This window comes from Myxocyprinus asiaticus, chromosome 26 (genome assembly GCF_019703515.2).
Source record: "Myxocyprinus asiaticus isolate MX2 ecotype Aquarium Trade chromosome 26, UBuf_Myxa_2, whole genome shotgun sequence".
Classification (NCBI taxonomy): domain Eukaryota; kingdom Metazoa; phylum Chordata; class Actinopteri; order Cypriniformes; family Catostomidae; genus Myxocyprinus; species Myxocyprinus asiaticus.
In genome coordinates, this window is record NC_059369.1 from 40,174,850 (window position 1) to 40,194,789 (window position 19,940).

The 19,940-nt window shown below is 38.2% G+C and overlaps 1 protein-coding gene across 3 annotated transcripts in view; it reads right to left on the reverse strand.

The window, feature by feature from the left end:
* The window catches only part of LOC127416908 (F-BAR and double SH3 domains protein 2-like), a 125,244-nt gene that overhangs the window by 57,153 nt on the left and 48,151 nt on the right, over positions 1-19,940 (reverse strand). The gene's annotated exons all lie outside the window — the stretch shown is intronic.

The window sequence follows — 19,940 nt, forward strand, 5'->3', positions numbered from 1 at the left end:
GTAGACAAGTATCTATATCCACAGTGAAACGAGTCCTATATCGACTATAACCTGAAAGGCTGCTCAGCAAGGAAGAAGCCACTGCTCCAAAACCACCATAAAAAAGCCAGACTACAGTTTGCAAGTGCACATGGGGACAAAGAGCTTACTTTTTGGAGAAATGTCCTCTGGTCTAATGAAACAAATATTTAACTGTTTGGCCATAATGACCATTGTTATGTTTGGAGGAAAAAGGGTGAGGCTTGCAAGCCAAAGAACACCATTCCTACCATAAAGCATTGGGGTGTCAGCATCATGTTGTGGGGGTGCTTTGTTGCATCATGTTGTGGGGGTGCACTTCACAAAATAGATGGCATCATGAGGAAGGAAAATTATGTGGATATACTGAAGCAACATCTCAAGACATCAGCCAGGAAGTTAAAGCTCGGTCGCAAATGGGTCTTCCAAATGGACAATGACCCCAAGCATACCTCCAAAGTTGAGGCAAAATGGCTTTAAAAAACTGAGTTTAAATGTATTTGGCTAAGGTGTATGTAAACTTCTGACTTCAACTGTATTAGGCTAACATAGGCTATTACTATTATCATAATGATAATTTTACAACATACAAATGGAGGCTGAAGCGTAAACTTGTTCAAGAACCATTTCTGGGGCTGTACTAAATTATGACACACATGACAATTCACCTGTAGTCCCAATGTCATTTCATGTTATTTGCATATGCCTCATGAGATGGTCTGAGATCCTATGCAGCGTTCTCATAGACAATACTATTCTTACAAACTGCTCCCAGATGACTGACAGAGGGGAAAAAAGGTGAGAACTCACCATTTGTGCGTGTTCCGTGAGACATGATGGCGCTGTGCGCGTTGGTGCCAAAGCGCAAATGAACTTCTGAACAAAAAGGCAAATAAGACACCTGCATCGCCGGCATTTCTTTCGTCTGTTCTTCAAAATATAATCAGATGTGTTTCCTCAAGCACACGCCTTTGTATCTAGTGGCATTTCTTGTCAACAACCCTCCACTGCGCATGCATACATTGGATGTCAGACTATAAATATTGTGGGGGCGCAACATGTAGTTTACGCCATCCAACAATTTGGTAAGCCTTTTTACAAGTAAACTTTTTATTAAAGCAGTGTCAGATGGGGGCATGGGTAGCTCAGCAAGTAAAGATGCTGACTACAACACCTGGACTCGCAAGTTCGAATCTAGGGCGGGCTGAGTGACTCCAGTCAGGCTTCCTAAGCAACCAATTGGCCCGGTTGCTAGGGTGGGTAGAGTCACGTTGGGTTAACCACCTCGTGGTCGCTATAATGTGGTTCTCACTCTCGGTGGGGTGCGTGGTGAATTGTGTGTGGATGCCGCAGAGAATAGCGTGAGCTTCCACACGCACTACGTCTCTGCGGTAACGCGCTCAACAAGCGCAGATTGACGGTCTCAGATGCGGAGGCAACTGAGATTCATCCTCCACCACCCGGATTGTCACTACGCCACCATGAGGACTTAAGAGCGCATTGGGAATTGGGCATGCCAAATTGGGGAGAAAAGTGTCAGACAGAATCTGCAGAATGACTCCTGAAAAATACTCTTCACAACACCTCTTAAATAAACTTTTGGATTATGCATTAGAACAGGAACATTAATCACAACAGATGATTTTGAGGTCCGACAGCGAACAAGAGGCGCTTGATGGCTGTAACAGCGTGCATTAAAGGACTAAACGTAAAGAATTAGAGACAAAACTTCTCAGAGAGCAAACCTGTTACTATGGAACTATGCACAAATACAGCTTCCTATATTTATCTATTAATAAACATGTATTTTTTGTATTAAATAAAAAAAATCAATTTTACTTCAGGGAGACGATTTTAAAATCGTTTGGCTCAAGAATCGCGATTTGTAACAGAATCAATTTTTTTCCCAGCCCTACAAATCATAGTACATTGAAAATAGTATGCCAAAGGTGCCAGAATAGTTTGGCTAATATTAAGCTATATGACTTTTACTTAGTTTACTGTACTGTCTTAGAACATACTCAAAGCATCTTACTTCTCGATCACCAGCAAAATACACACATGTAATGCATAGTAGAAGTATGCGATCTAGGACACAGCCTCATATACGCATGTTTTGTGTTTGTGAACATGAACACAAAGCAATTAACATGCCATATGTGTGTTCTCATGACCCTGTCATCAAATGCCATTTGTCAAGAATTAACACACGCCACATTACAAAGCAAGCCAAATTCCAACAACATTGCACACACATACACACTCTGTGACATATGTTTGCTGTTGGCATGATGAATCAGGGAATGTGTGGTCTCCATTCGGGAAAGTAAAAGGCCTCTGCTCAATATTACAGTTCCATAAGTGGATAAACACCACCTGACAAATGGTAAAACAAGGCGGACCCACTTTAAAGATCACACACCCCACTTTTGTTCGTGTATGTTTTAGGTACTGTAACTGGTCACCAATCACCGTTTTTTACCATGTTGAATCAACATTTTGATTCACTAGTTCATTTCAATAGAATTCAACAGTGTCCACCCTTTTTTTCCCGTCTTGGTTCCGGAAGTATTTTCCCCATTCATATACAGTACTGTGCAAAAGTCTTAGGCATATAAGATGTTTCACAAAAGCATTTGTCTTCAGATGGTTATTTATATCTTTCAGCTTTAGTGTGTCAATAGGAAATATAAATGTTAGACTCCCAAACATTACTTTTGCAAATAGAAAAGATTAGAATAGAAGAACAGGGAGCCCTGCAACAGATGTCATGGCCCCCACAAAGCCCCCCACTGAACATCGTGTCAGTCTGAGATTACATAAAGAGACAGAAGCAATTGAGACAGCCTAAATAGATAGAAGAACTGTGGTGAATTCTCCAAGAAACTTGGAACATCCTATCTGCCAACAACCAAGAAAAACGTGTGTCCAGGTGTACCTAGGAGAATTGGTGCTGTTTTAAAGGCAAAGGTGGTCACACATGCATATTGATTTAGCTTTTTTATGTTTACTGGACTTTGTATGACATTAAATGATATATGAAAACTATTTATGTCATTATTTTTTAAGACATCCTCACTATGCAACATTTTTCACAAGTGCCTAAAACTTTTGCACAGTACTGTATCAGCTATAGGGACTTCATAAAATACTTCCTAAAAGAGCCATTAAAAAAGCCAACCAGCTCCAATGTAAATCACATTACAAACTTTGATTTGAAGCAAAATACTTTTTTTTTTTTTTTTTTAAATCAGACCAAAAGACAACGTAAGTTACTTATCGTTTTTCATGAGTGAATGAACTACAATCCCATGAAGCACTACGAATGATGCAATCGAATTTAAAACAATATAAAACTATTAATTTATAGTTGTAGATTATAAGTAAGTATTTTATTGTAAAATATTCAGATATACAAGTTGTTTGAGAGTGCAGAAAGACTGACTCGACTGTGCCATTTACAGTGCGTAGTGGAAGTTGACAGCTGCTGCAGAGCTCATTTGGCGCGCTTTGTTGGCTGCAATTCTCTGATTGGTGGATCTTTCTCTTCAGGATCATGAATAGGGAAATTCTTCACCAGGAATTCTGCTATTTAACACTTCTTTAAAAAAATAAATAAGCTGAAATAACACTGACTGATGGCTTCAGCAGAAGCATGTAACTTTGATTTACAACGTTGGCGCTCACGGTAGGTCTGTCTTAAAAGGTTTATTGTTGCACTACTCTATTGCATATTAGTTTTTGCCATGGAATCAAATTTATATTGAGAATCAATCATTACATTTTACTGGTGTTGGTATCGAAATTTTGGTATTGTGACAACCCTAATGTCATTTAAACTGATCCTTTAAATGAGGCCAATCAGCTGCTGGCTTGCAATGCGGCCCACCTGCTTGATTCCCAGATTGCAAAAAAGCCACTCACTGTGAGCACAGAGCATCTACAGTGTGTGTGGATGGGTACATGGCATGTGTTTGTGTAAGCGGCAGGGAATGCAGAATAAAAGGGCCCTTCTCATGGACTGAGGGCGGCGGTGAGGCCGGGTGGAGTTGCAAAGACTGGCCTCTTTCAGGTCCTCAACAGGACACTACAGATCAGCTGAGATGACGAATTCTATTTTCCTTCCTTCGCATGACTCCCTTCGCATGCATTTGAATAATCACTGGACATGTTTTTCTAACACTCACATAACCAGTGGACACACACACACACACACACTTCCACAGAGTGAATGTAGTTTGTGTTATAGTCTTTGCTAGGTAGCCCAAAGTCACTTCAATACCTAACCCAAAAACTCTTATTTGTAAGAACAAAGGGTTGTATTTTACTATTCTCTTTAAAGCTGCCTTGAAACAATATTTATTGTGAAAAGCGCTATACAAATACATTTGAGTTGAATTGAAATGTTTCTCTTTGGGTTTGAACATAACATTACATTAAAATGGGTTGAAACAAGAGCAAATGATGATAATGATGGAATTTCATTTAATTACTTCCTCTATCCAGATGCAGAAAGAACAGGAAAATAAACCTTTCCTTTCCAGATAAATGCAAAGCCCAAAAATTTCCATAATAATATTATGGAGTATTTCCATTGCTGAGAAACACACAGGCATACACTCAACCACAAAATTTGTACACATAAGAGGAAACAACTGAATAAAGGTACTGGCCAGCATGGTGACAGACATTAGAATAACACAATATCGTCGAAATAGCCGTTGTTTCTTCAGAACTGCTACTGGTAGACACTGTAAAGACAAATCCATTTTCTAAAGCAGCAGGGGAAAATAATAGAAATGTGGAGAAACAGGCATTGTGTTGGAAGAGCTAAGCACCCCCCTGCCCCCACGCCCACCCAAAAAAATAAAATTAAAAAATAAAATTAAATTCTGCTTATGCATGTTTTTTTGGGTTTTATTTTCCTGCAGTGATCACTATAGTCAATAAATCAATCAGATTTTAGAGCCACTAACACTACTAACGGTTCTGGCTATTGCCCTCTATGCAATATACATGCATTACTATAAGTTACAAGAAATTGTCTGCTAAGAACAAACATCTTATCAACGCTGACGCCACACACATCATAGCTCCTTGTGGTTCATTGAAGGAGGTGTTTGGAAGTGGCTCAGTGTTGTTTCCATCTTAATGATCGTCTTTAGGTTTGCACTGTGTCAGTTAAAGCGTAAACGTCAACTGAAGACTTCCGCAGTCAAGTTCAGGTAATTACAGGCAACCGTACTACCTCATCTCCATAAACAACTGGTGGGGGGTCATCATGAAACTGGAACACACTTCTTGTGTGGTCTTGAAAAGATGCACCACTGCTTTGAATTCATGCTCTGATAAGAGATGTAGAGGTAGACCGATATATCGGTTTTACCGATTAATCTGTGCCGATAGTTGCATTTTGGAACAATTGTTATTGGCTGAAGTCTATGCTGATAGTTTTTTTTTTCATTCCTCCGTGGCCAGCACTAGATGATTCTACAGTTAGAAAGTCTTGGTTCTACGGTATAACAGCGGCCTCTAGAGGTGAAATAAAAACAACACTTAGGGATTTGCTGTATCCTTATACCAATTTTGTTATTTTGATTAGATGGTCAAGTGTTCTAAATTGAAGCGAGGGCATGCAAAGAAAAATGCTACTATATGGAAACATGTTTTGTGAGCTCATACAGTGTCTTCAACTTCATATCTTTTGAATATGAATAAACTGCCTCATTAAACCTCATTTGGTGAATATATATTCTATAAAAAGCTAAACATGGTAAATACTTAAATATAGAGCATTGTAATGGGGCCAAGTCTCCGTCATTTCAAAATAAGAGTTCCAACTGTATTTCAGGCTTGTTCATAGTTAAAAGTCCTGCGTTATTTTTTTCTGGTTATTAATGGGATTTAGGTTGAAAAATAAACTGCATATGTGATTTGATTAATTTTGGACTTTTGTAGTAAGAAGTAGAGAATAAGAAATAATTTTGCAAAACAAAGACGTTAGAAAACTGGAAATGAGTTTTTAAACAAAAATGGATTAGTGTGGATGAGGCCTTACAAGTAGTATACAGATGGTCATGTGATTTTAAAATGGCAGCACCCATGAGGTCACCCCTGCCCCATGTAGAATAAAACAGCATTTAGAAGGTTACTGATATGACTAAAGTCCTCATCTCATCTGAGAGAAGTAAACCTTTTTTTTTAATGGGGAAAAAAATTACTGAGTGCACCTTTAAGTCGATTTTTCGGTGAGAATAGGTTATATTTTACATCATGTATGTATATATTATAAAATGCATTCTAAATGCATTGCAATACATTCATAATGACTCATGATACATCTCATAATAAGTTTTATATTTATATATAAGTTGTATGTCCTTATGAATAATAGTAATAACATAAACATTACATTACAATACTCATCTATTTAAAGATATCAGTAAGTAATGTTATAATTAATTTATTTTATTAATGATTTATAAAAATCTTAATTATATTACACATGAAAAGTAATAACAATGAATATGATTAATAAATGTACATCTATTGAACATAGATGTGTTTTATCCTATTGCTGATGTCGCCACTTTATTAAAGTTATAAGCAACTCAACGCCATGCATTACAGTGGCCTCACATGGCTTGCCACTTTTATAAAGGTGATTACAATTATTTATGGAAAATATAATAGCACTACAGAATTATGACTACCTTAATAATGGTGCTAAAAATACCTTTAGAATGCATTATCCATGCTTCAAGTAAAGTGTTAAAGCAAATGTACTTTTCTCAGCATGCAAATGTTAACAAACGTAACATCCGGTAAAAGGCCCGATCCGTAAACCATGTAAAGTCAAGCAGAAAGTATGTAATGGCCCCTGTGGGTCGAGATTTCAGAGGAACACCTGCTCTTTTAGACTCATTCTGCTGTGACATTACTCTTCTGAGGTGGTTTGATAGAAGCAGACAGACAAACACCTTCTAATGCCTTTTCCATACCTTACACTTCTGGTATTTAACTGACTCTCTCAGAACTTCCTGAGAGATATCCTAAGCTGACCTGCTGAGAGGAACCAACACAATTTCACAACACTAATTAAAGGTCGTCTAAGGTGTCTGAAGTTGCCATGTGTCAAGTCTAGTTTATTGGTTTTCTACTCATTACAGTCAATGTGTAAGAAAAAGAAGAAATCTAGCTACTTCAGAACCACAGAGAGCTAGCAATAATGGTAGTAAACAGAATCAGAAATTAAAGGAATAGTTCAACCAAAAATGAAAATTTGCTGATATTTTACTCACCCTCAAGCCATCCAAGATGTATCTGAGTTTCTTTCTTCATCAAAACAGACTTTAAGACTTTTAGGATTTCATTTCAGGCCTCCTCCTCTAAACAATGCAAGTGAATGTCCTCCATTTTTTGACAATCCAAAATGCATATTTAGGGTGCATCAAAATAATCGTAATAAAATAATTGTAAACAATGACACGCTTCCTGACTCCTCCTCCACGTGACGCGTGACCTTACCAATGAGCTTACGTCATCCCTCTCATGAGCACACGTCACAGAGATGTACGGAAGCGAACATTTGTAGTTAAAAAGTATATAAGTATTGTTTTGTTTCTCAAAATAATCAATCGTTTGCATTCAGAAGAACTTCGTGTGGATTATTTTGATGTACCCTAAATATGCATTTTGGACCGTCAAAAAATGGAGGACAATCACTTGCATTGTTTAGAGGAGGAGGCCTGAAATGAAATCCTAAAAGTCTTAAATTCTGTTTTGATGAAGAAAGAAACTCAGATACATCTTGGATGGCCTGAGGGTGAGTAAAATATCAGCAAATTTTCATTTTTGGGTGAACTATTCCTTTAAGGGGGGCTTGGGACAAAATTGCACAGAAAGCGACATAAATGCCCCATAATGAATTCCTTGGTTTTACTATTTGTAACATCTGCTACAAACACCATTACTGAACATGGGTACTGTTTCAAAAGGACCACTACTGGGAATAGGTGTGGTAGCAAATGGACCAGTCTTAACAGGAAGCTCCCTCCACAGCAAACAAACAGAGGTTGGAGTGGCCGTCAAAAGACAGGATATCCGCAGCAGACGAAATAGAGTAGAAGAATGAAAAGTGTGAAAGAACGAGAGATAAACGTCTCTTTCCTGCTCGAATGTTCTTGTCACCGAGTGCAAAATTAAAGAGTGAATAAGCTGGGCCAGTCAAACAGCTGTCAAACGCCTACAGCCAAACACAAAACACTGCAGAGGAATGTTAAAATTTATAAACAGCATGAGAAAGAGCAGAAAACCTGGCGGAAATGGGGCCTTCAACTCAAAGGTGTTTTTTAGTTAATGACCCTATACGTTTTACTATAGTACTATTGTTGTAACCATGACAGCTGTCACCATGGTTTTCTTTGCAGAAATCATGGTTTTGATACAATTAACCATGGTTTTATAACAGTTATACTGTAGTTTCCATATAGTAACCATTATACTATATATTGTAACCATGACAGTAACCATGTTGATTTTGTGGTTACTTTGTATTTACTACAAAAACCATAGTTAAACTATGGTTACTGTAAAACTGTGATTTTTATTAAGGGCAAACCTGTTGAAGTGTGTTACCAAATAGAGTATTCTTACTTTGGATTTAACAGTAATATTATTTTTTTTGAACATGGCAAATACCGAACCGTACCGAAACCGTGACCCTAAAACTGTGAACCGAACCGTTACACCCCTAATAAAGTTATCCAGTATTCCAACTCCATTGTCATGACAACGTTAAACAATGGGAGTGAAGTAGATCAAGTAGATCAAAAATGGAGATGACATGACTTTGAGTTTCCGGTTTTCATCACCGTCTTCTGTTTTTGAACAAGCCGTCCTGTTATCCTGTTTATGATCAGACGCACGGCGGGAAGACGTGATCGGAGCCATTTAAACAAATACACTGAAACACACAGCTGCTTCGTGTTTGAAGCGCAACAGTGGCTGGCCAACAAACATGCTCGCGTCAGTGCGGTTATGAACTGTGGACATTCTGACGTGTGATTTCAATCTTATCATGTCCATTATCCGACACACGGAGAAGAAGCGGTGAATTCAGCGCTTGTCCTCCCTCATAAACAGTGTGTTTGGAGCGTGACTAGCACAACTGCAGTCAAGAAATGCTTGCGCTGGTCCGGTGATGGACTGTGGTGCGTTTTGTGGAGAGATTTCGATCTGACAACAGTGCTTAGTGTAAAAGTCCGCTCTCATGTTTGTTTCCCGAGTGCTGTTGAAGTCTCGCACCTGCGGAACAGCTGTTATGTCCATGAGTTTGAATTCTCTGCTGTAATGCCAGCTCCTGCATAAGGCAGCACTGTGATGGGATGGAACCATTCCTCCTCATTAATAATGTGGAAAAACTCTCAGAATCTAGTGACGTAAATCCCTGCTGTCCTACCAATAATAACACGGAGTTTACGCACTTACCTCATTTTTGTGACGTTGCTTCAATTTTAGTTTTGAAACCAGAAGAACGAAATGGCTCAATAAAACGAACAAATAACCACTTTCCCCTTAACAACCAACATAATGAGTGCTATCATTGTTTTCAGTGATGCGGAACATGTACATGTCAGTTCACATCTCAAAAAACGTGTTTTGGGGTTTCATAACCCTTTAAGGCCCCAGCACACTTACGGAGAAGTTCTTTGTCGTTCTTGGCTCAGAGGTAAAAAGCAGTATTTTTGTAGACCAGAAAAAAAGCATCCAGCAAGGATTTCAACCTTTAAATGACCGGGATTTGGCTTTGTCTTCATACTGATGTGCTCTCTACAATTAGGACTATCATACATTGTGTTTTTGATATGCACATCAGTTTTCACGCGTATACGTGTCCATATGCGATTATTCTGGCATAGAGTGGCAGAGCATGCACTCTTTCAAAATATATATTTTTTTACACGTTCTCTCTCTCCCACCAGCCTCACTCTCCGCGCACTGTATGTGTGCGTGGGAAAGAGATCACCAGATGTGCTCTGCCTCTTTCAGTAAGAAACATCAATAATGAAAGTACACTTTTAAAAGTACGTTCTCCAACTCTTCAGTTAAAGCCATTTTTAACTGAAAATGCTGACTATATTGAGACAACATCAAATATACTATATATCAGGGATATTTAAACTAATATGACCATGATGGAAATTTTACAACTCAGTCCGACAGATATTTGTAGCACAACCTCTGTATGTGACCTGTAAAGCTGGCACTTGCCTGTTAATGGCAAAAAAAATCTGAAAATACAATGAACAAGAATGCAGGTGAGGGAAGAAACAAGCCCTGTGTCTCTATTTACATATTATCCATACTAAATGCCCAAGGAGAGTTTGTCATAAAAATGTTATCTTTAGGGAAGTAGGCTACACCTGGGCACAGCAGGAGGACTGAAAAGTGTTAAGTACAGTAAAAAATAAATAAATAAATAAATAAAAAAAATAATAATAATAATTATTATTATTTTTATTATTTATATACAGGTGCATCTCAATAAATTAGAATGTCGTGGAAAAGTTCATTTATTTCAGTAATTCAACTCAAATTGTGAAACTCGTATTAAATAAATTCAATGCACACAGACTGAAGTAGTTTAAGTCTTTGGTTCTTTTAATTGTGATGATTTTGGCTCACATTTAACAAAAACCCACCAATTCACTATCTCAAAAAATTAGAATACATCATAAGACCAATAAAAAAAACATTTTTAGTGAATTGTTGGCCTTCTGGAAAGTATGTTCATTTACTGTATATGTACTCAATACTTGGTAGGGGCTCCTTTTGCTTTAATTACTGCCTCAATTCGGCGTGGCATGGAGGTGATCAGTTTGTGGCACTGCTGAGGTGGTATGGAAGCCCAGGTTTCTTTGACAGTGGCCTTCAGCTCATCTGCATTTTTTGGTCTCTTGTTTCTCATTTTCCTCTTGACAATACCCCATAGATTCTCTATGGGGTTCAGGTCTGGTGAGTTTGCTGGCCAGTCAAGCACACCAACACCATGGTCATTTAACCAACTTTTGGTGCTTTTGGCAGTGTGGGCAGGTGCCAAATCCTGCTGGAAAATGAAATCAGCATCTTTAAAAAGCTGGTCAGCAGAAGGAAGCATGAAGTGCTCCAAAATTTCTTGGTAAACGGGTGCAGTGACTTTGGTTTTCAAAAAACACAATGGACCAACACCAGCAGATGACATTGCACCCCAAATCATCACAGATTGTGGAAACTTAACACTGGACTTCAAGCAACTTGGGCTATGAGCTTCTCCACCCTTCCTCCAGACTCTAGGACCTTGGTTTCCAAATGAAATACAAAACTTGCTCTCATCTGAAAAGAGGACTTTGGACCACTGGGCAACAGTCCAGTTCTTCTTCTCCTTAGCCCAGGTAAGACGCCTCTGACATTGTCTGTGGTTCAGGAGCGGCTTAACAAGAGGAATACGACAACTGTAGCCAAATTCCTTGACATGTCTGTGTGTGGTGGCTCTTGATGCCTTGACCCCAGCTTCAGTCCATTCCTTGTGAAGTTCACCCAAATTCTTGAATCGATTTTGCTTGACAATCATAAGGCTGCGGTTCTCTCGGTTGGTTGTGCATCTTTTTCTTCCACACTTTTTCCTTCCACTCAACTTTCTGTTAACATGCTTGGATACAGCACTCTGTGAACAGCCAGCTTCTTTGGCAATGAATGTTTGTGGCTTACCCTCCTTGTGAAGGGTGTCAGTGATTGTCTTCTGGACAACTGTCAGATCAGCAGTCTTCCCCATGATTGTGTAGCCTAGTGAACCAAACTGAGAGACCATTTTGAAGGCTCAGGAAACCTTTGCAGGTGTTTTGAGTTGATTAGCTGATTGGCATGTCACCATATTCTAATTTTTTGAGATAGTGAATTGGTGGGTTTTTGTTAAATGTGAGCCAAAATCATCAGAATTAAAAGAACCAAAGACTTAAACTACTTCAGTCTGTGCATTGAATTTATTTAATACACGAGTTTCACAATTTGAGTTGAATTACTGAAATAAATGAACTTTTCCATGACATTCTAATTTATTGAGATGCACCTGTATATATATATATATATATATATATATATATATATATATATATATATATATATATATATATATTATTATTATTTTTATTAATGCCGTCTGACTGTTTCTGTATTTATTTTAAGTTGTATTTTATTTTATGGCCTTTATTAAATGTATTAATGTTACTATTCATTAAATGTATTAAATACATTTAATGTATTCAATTCAAAATATTTTATGTTTTTAATTAATATATTTATTAATTAATAAATGTTATTTGTGTTTAATAAATTATCATCACTGGCTTGATAGTAACATTGTAAAAACATATTGCCTCATTAAGTAGCTTCAAAGTAGCTAGCTACTTTTTGAAAGTAGCTTGTAGTGTAGCTAACTACTTTTTCAAATGAGTAGCTTGACTTACAAATGTCAACTACAGATGTGTTATTAACAAGCTGAAACCTAAAAATGAGTTGCAACACAACCGGAAGTGAGTTTACAAATCAACAGTTGCAACAGACAAAAAAAAAGAAAAGGTTTTTGACCTAACCAGCCATGACTGCGACAAGGAACACATGTCCGTACATTTTGTTGGTTGCTTAGTTTCTTTTCTTAATTTCTACACTGTCACACTGGGTAGCCCCATCCACAGTGAAATATCATTAGCTAAAAATCCCACTCCACATAGCCGTATACTAAACACCAAACAAAACTCTAAATCAACATGTGCAAAGTTCTAAAAATGGAGTTTGGATTGAGAAGTCAGAGAGTCAAAGACACTAGGGAGTGGTAAAGCCAATTCTTCTCCCCTATTCACCTTATGCACCCGAGAAACTAATGTGCAGCCATCTTGAAAATTGTGTCTCAGAACTTCCGTTCTAGTGGTTCTATATAGATCTCTATGGTGTTGATGTCAAAGTGAAATTAGCTAGTTTAGTGGATTTACAGGTTATAGAGATGTCAAAAGCTATCATGAGTATTTTAAAGTGTTCAGATGTCATCATAACAACTGGAAGCAGAGCGGGGAGATTTTAAAACAAGAGTACTTCATTCATAAATACACAAGATCTTACCTTCAAGCTGTGGATGTACTGATGTGCGTCTGTACTCATTAAACTCCAAGAGACAACACCAAGTTAAAAAAATCTCTGTAAGACATCTCTTGACCATCTTCTCACGTCATTCACCCATGGCGTTATAGTTAAGGTAAGCAGATTTTTTGAGAGTTAAACCGCAACTATACTCACACACACACACACACACACACGAAAGCGTATGCTTTATTTTATATTCCGTTTACAACCATTTTAATCACATTTAAGCCTCTAAAAAATGTAGGATGACAAAATAAAAAAAGTACTTTTAAAAAGTACAATTGTAATTTTCTTTAATGTTGAACTTGCATGTGTAATAATACGAGCTGTCACCGTTGGAAATTTCATATTAACTACACATTTTAACACAAATTATTAACAAGCTGAAACCTAAAAACTAAGCAGAATTACACATATAACAATTAAACGCTTGTATTATGAAAGAGTGCAGTGTGTCATAGCTGTCCGAATGTGATCTGCAAGGTCCAAGTTACCTCCGCGGGTGTCTATAAAAACGAACATTTAGTGTGACAGAAAAAACACCTCACTAGCATTTTCACATAGTAAAGGGGTGGTGCAGACTCACACCATCAACTCTTGGTGAAAAATACTTTCTGTGATCCCACACATAATCCATTTTGGTTGACACTTCTTAGTAGCTTCAATACAAAGAGAAAGTCAGATGACAAAATTTAGAGCAGAAAAGGGACGGGGCTGAATAAGGTGAATATAGCACTCACCTGCACCTCTCTAAAAGAAGAGGTCTTGACACAGTGACAACACTGACCAAACCTTCGGTCACCATTTCACCCTGTGACCTCTGACCTGTTGGCCCACATTTGTAATGACCCTTTGGAGGTCCTGCTGCAAAAACAGCACACAATGTCCCAAATATGATCCATACACAAAGCAGAAATGGTTTTCTGGCAAAAATTGGATTTGTGTTTGGATTTGACACACACCCGCGTCACACACGCGTCCCTTGACTCAAAAAAAAAAAAAAAATATTTTGTAAAGGATTCCTCAATTTAATTTGATGGAATTGTACTGGTCACTCTTTTCCATACAATTCATTTCCATAGAAAGTTTGTGCACTAGTGGAGTCAGATCTTTTCATTGAATAAGACTGATTCGGTTCTCGAGTTTAACTCACTCAATGATCCAGTCCAATTCAATGAAAAGATCCAAGTCAAAAGAACAATTATTTTCATGAATCAAACATCTCTACTTCTTTTGTGAGCTACATTCTTCAATAAGTAGCAACAAAAATTTCAGTGACAATCCTTTAAAGACCTCAAAATGAACACTTGCTTGAAGCAGTGAAATGAACGCTTGTAACGTCTGAAAGACCACGAGCGTATAACATTAGCCGAAGCCGCCAGCCAGCTCTCACACATCTGAAGTCACAGCCAGCCTGTTGGAAGTGTTTTGTCCTTGAGGGCTCAACGTTTTAATGGAGACATGGTGCATTAAAACACTATTAAAGTGTGCCAGCACCACTAACAATGCACTGTGAGAATCGATCGTGGCCATTTTACGCTTTGTCGCTCTGATTAATACAGTAGACCAGACTGGCTGGGTGAATATGCGTTTTGTTGCAGTACGTGATGAAAATTCCTATGGAAGGAGAGACTCTTTAAAATTTACATTATCAAAGGGCGGGAAAGCTCAGGAAAGACAAGGATAGAGACATCTGGCCTGGAAATGACCTGTTCCCCTGTTCAGACCCTGACCCCTCAACCCTCCAACTTGTCCAGCATTTCTGTGGCAAAAGACCTAAGAACTGTTAGATTAAGGTTAGATTAGAAGTTAGATTTAAAGAGAAAAACAAAGCCTTCAGACGTACATTGCGCACAATAACGTAAAAGCTTATTCAAAAGAGCAAGCTCTAACCTGATTGGGAGGCTCTGCCCAATTTGCACAAGTTAGGGTGCATAGGTACCGATCAGTTCTTCTGAGACTTGAAAGTTGTGTTTACAAAAACACTTTAATAACTAGATAGGTAAAGTTTCACGCCAAACTTGATGTTGGCTTGAAAAACATTTGTTTGAACGCTTCAAGTTTTAAAAGCTTGAGCTTTGAAGGTTTCACAGAGGTAAAAAGCAATGCTAACTAGCTAGCAACTGGATAGCTAGATAACTAGACAGACAGCTAGACTCCGATAGCTAGATCTGTATAGCTAAATAGATGGGACGACAGAACGATAGATAGAAAGAACGAACAAACGATTAATAGATGGGTATCAGTTCTTCTGAGACTTGTAAGTCATGTTTACAAATTCCTTGAATGAGAGCTTCACAAAACTAGTCACTGGAATTGCAAGTGTTCTTCGCATTTAATCTTAGTAAGATACTTAAAGGTGCACTCATTAATTTGTTCCTCATTAAAAAAAGTTTAATTCCTAAAAGACATGCATTGTTTTTTTTTATTTTTCCCCTTTTGGAATGCCCAATTCCCAATGTGCTTTTAAGTCCCTGTGGTCATGTAGTGATTCGCCTGAGTCCAGGTGGTGGAGGACGAATCCCAGTTGCCTCCGCGTCTGAGATAGTCAACCCGCGCATCTTATCATGTGGCTTGTTTAGCGTGTTGCCACGGAGACATAGTGCGTGTGGAGGCTTCACGCCATCCACCGTGGCTACCATGCTCACCACGCACCCCACCAAGAACTAACCACATTATGGCGATCACGAGGAGGTAACCGGGCCAATTTGGTTGATTAGGAGTCACACAGCACGCCCTGGGATTCGAACTAGCGAACTCCAGGGGTGGTAGCCAGCGTCTTTACCACTGAGCTACCCAGGCCCCCTAAAGACATGAATTGTAATTTTGCAATATATGTAGGAAATCATGGCCACTCACATTAAAATGAAGATTCCAGTTTTATCAGTAACTGTATAAAAGCTGTTTTATTCTACATGGAGAGGGTCCGCACATGGGAGCTGCCATGTTAGGATCACATGACCAGCCGAATACTACTCGCTTAATCTCAGTAACCGTCATGTTATTTGACACTTTCACTCATTGATTAAAGCAATCATGGCTGACTGTGAATACTAAATTTCTACAATGGCATCTGAAAGTGAAAACTATTGATTTTAAATTATGCTTCATCCAAGCCTCTAGGTGTCAGTGTAAGTCCAAGATGACACAAAGACAAAAGTTACTGAGTGCACATTTAAGATGTTGTTTAAAACAATTTAAGACAACAAATAAAACTAGATAGGTAAAGTTTGTTAAGACAAACTCTGATGTTGGCTTGACAAAGACTTGTCTGAATGTTTAAAAAAGTTTTAAAAGCTTGAGCTTTGAAGCTTTGAATTAAAAATTAATGCTAGCTAGCTTGCAACTAGATAGCTAGATCCAGATAGCGAGAATGGTGCAGCAATAGATCGCTAGTTGTATAGATAGCTAGCTAGCTATTTAGCTATCTATAGTTAAATTGTTATTCGTTTCATTTTCCCATTCAAGTAGATAGCTGTATTTGTATCCATAGAAAATAGCAACCCACGGTCTGCCTGGAGGCTTTACGGCCTCCGAGTGACATTACTTGCCTTAAATGGACTTTGATGCAGCGCAACGAACAGAACCGAACGTAAGTGTTGAGACGTCTTTTTTTTTTGTTTGTTTTTTTGTTTTTTTAGCAAGCAAGCAAATTTTTTTTATGCTAGATAAAATATAGACATATATAGATAGATACAGACAGACGGATAGAGAGAGGATAGATAGAGGCGCTGCAACAAAGTTCGTTTAAGGCAAGTCATGTCACTCTGCGGCCAAATTTGTAAAGCACCCAGGCAGCCCGTGGGATGCTATTTTCTATGGATACAAATACAGCTATCTACTTGAACAACAAATCATATCATACATTTTACTTCTTTCGCTCAATTCACACAAAAATTGCAATTTTTCAGGCTACACCAGCTACAGCGCATGCACATTCGTGATGAAAACTGACAGCTGATGTCTGTCAAAAAGGTGATTGAATCTTGTAACTTTAAAATGGGACTTCCATTCCAACAGCCGCCATACTCAGTGCTATGATTTCTCCCATTTAGGGTCAGAAATAAACCAGGGCTTGGGGCAAAAATACCACTAAACATGACAAAAATTCCCCCAAAATTCTAAATGTTAAGGCAAATGATGCCCCATAATGAAATACTTCATATAATTTTTTTAAATTTTATTTTATACTTGTAACATCTGATATATTTCTTAGCATTTTATTTTAGGCCTAGTTACACACCATTTCACAAAATTTATAAGATTCAGATTTAAAATGTATATTAATGAATTGATAAAATGTATAAAAATAAAATAAAAAGTATTTGACACAAAGGCATGATAAATATGGTTAGAAAAAAAGCCCTCAAAAGAAAATAACTAAGGTAGCAAATATAAAGTAAAGAACACGATTAGTCTGTCTGCATACTGCACAAGGATACAAATCGATTTTCATGTAAAAACAAAACAAACACTGTGACCTCCATTCCACTTTCCCTGTATAGCAATGTATAACACCCTGATGTACGCTTGGCTCCATCTTTGTACCTGGGAGAGCGTTTGTCTTTACTGCTTTATGTGTTTTACAGCCTTTTTAAAGGGCTATTATCAGCTTTGCTCTCCAGACATACACAAACATAACCACACACCAAGTAAACCAGGCATGCAAACACAAACCGAATGCACAATTCCTTGTGTCTGGTCGCACACAGGTGGTCAGTCTGTCTCCATCAATCTGATTCACCATCCTCTCCTCCATCTCTTTAAAGGGATAGTCCACCCAAAAATGAAAATTCTGTCATAATTTACTCGCCTTCAGGTTGTTTCAATTCGTGCGGGATGATACGAACGACTGATGCTGTTGTGAACCGTACAATGCTTGACAGCAAAAAAATCTGCTGACGTATACTGGGTTTATACGTTTCATAATTATGAAAGGGGACAATTCTACATTAGGACTGGGTGTTACCAACTCCCTCGCAACATGACACTCATTACGACGCATTTGTCATCTTTCAAAACATCAGGATGCATCACGAAAACTGAAAATGTACAATTCTGTCATCATTCACTCACCCTCATGTTGTTCCAAACCCAGATTACTTTTTCTCTGTGGCAGCCAAAAGTCACCATTCCCTTTCATTGCATTTTTTTCCTTACAATGAATGTGAATGGTGACTAAAACTAACATGCTCTCTGACATCTCCTTTTGTGTCACTCAGGGGAAAGAAAGTCATATGGGTTTGGAACATCATAAGGATGCATAAATGACAGAATTTGAATTTTTGGGTGAACTATCCCTTTAGGTGGAAGACTGCAATCAATATGAAACGTTCTTGCTGCAGTCAGTGAAATAAAACATCAGTGTATCACAATACTCAATGCAACAACAAATCAATCCCTCTGTCTCTCATTAACAGACGATTGGATCTCTTTTGTCCATTTAAGTCATATTTAATAAATGTATTCACTAGCATGTGGATGTGAGAGCATGCAGCAAGGGGGGGGGTTGCTCCACAAAGACCCGCTTGATTTGTTCTAGACAGGTGGTGGAGTCGACCAGTGGCGGCTGCGGCTGCGGCTGTCCCATAAAGCCCGCCCACAATGGCACTAAAGATGATTATGCAAATAGAAGACCATTCCCGGAGACTTTCCCAGGAAAGGGAGTGCAAGCGGGGGCTGTGTGGAAGAACGTGTGTGTGTGTGTGTGTGTGTGTGTGTGTGTGTGTGTGTGTGTGTGTGTGTGTGTGTGTGTGTTTGAGGGGGGATGCACTGCGGACATCTCGGTTAGTGAGAAGGATGAAATAGGCTGTCTGAGGCAGCGGCTCTCTTCGCTGCTCTCGAAGACGCATTTCTGGAGGCTTCGATCTGAAACAGGTTTGTTGTATTCTGTACAGATATGTGCTAAAGAGTGATATCAACAAGTAGAATTCCAATACTGAGCAATTACTGGCACGGTAATTAAAGCTGACATCTGAATCTCACAATCCTACTGAGAAAGTGAAAAAAAAAAAAACAGAAATATTGAAACCTTTAATTACAGCCAAATCCATCCATGGGGAGAGATGAGAGTTAGGAAAGAGAAAGAGAGAGAGAGATGTATAGATGCGAGAAGGCAGTTTCGCTCTGTTTAAAAGCCTAGTGAGCTGCCTACCTTGACAGGATTTTAAGGAATGTTCTAGGTTCAATACAAGTTAAGCTCAATAAAAAAAAAAAAGCAGCACAAATTGTGGTTATAGCAAGGCATTTACAATTGACCAGTCCATAGACATTAAAATGCACACTGTTTCAAAAGTATAGCCACAAACGTAAACAAGATGCATGTTAACATGGTTTTAGTGTGATTTAATCAGGTTCACCAACATTACGCCTTTTACCAGATTAAAAGGTTTATTAGCGTAACATCGTCATGACAACAAAGTTGTAATATTGGATATACTTTACAAAGATACGGTTAGCAAGCAATTTTATCACACTAAAATCACGTTAACATGTATCATGTTTACGTCATGTGGCTATACTTTTTAAACAGCGTATATTTAAAATGTTTATGGATTGGCATCATTCACGTCCATTGTAAATATCTTACTGTAACCATGATTTTTGCTTCTTTTTTTAATCAACGATGGACAAGTGCAAATTAATTTTTATGATAATTAATATTATGCCACAAATGTTGTCGACTGAGCTAAACTTGTATTGATTGCGGAACATTCCTTTAAGACAGATGCGCTCCTAATATGAAGGTT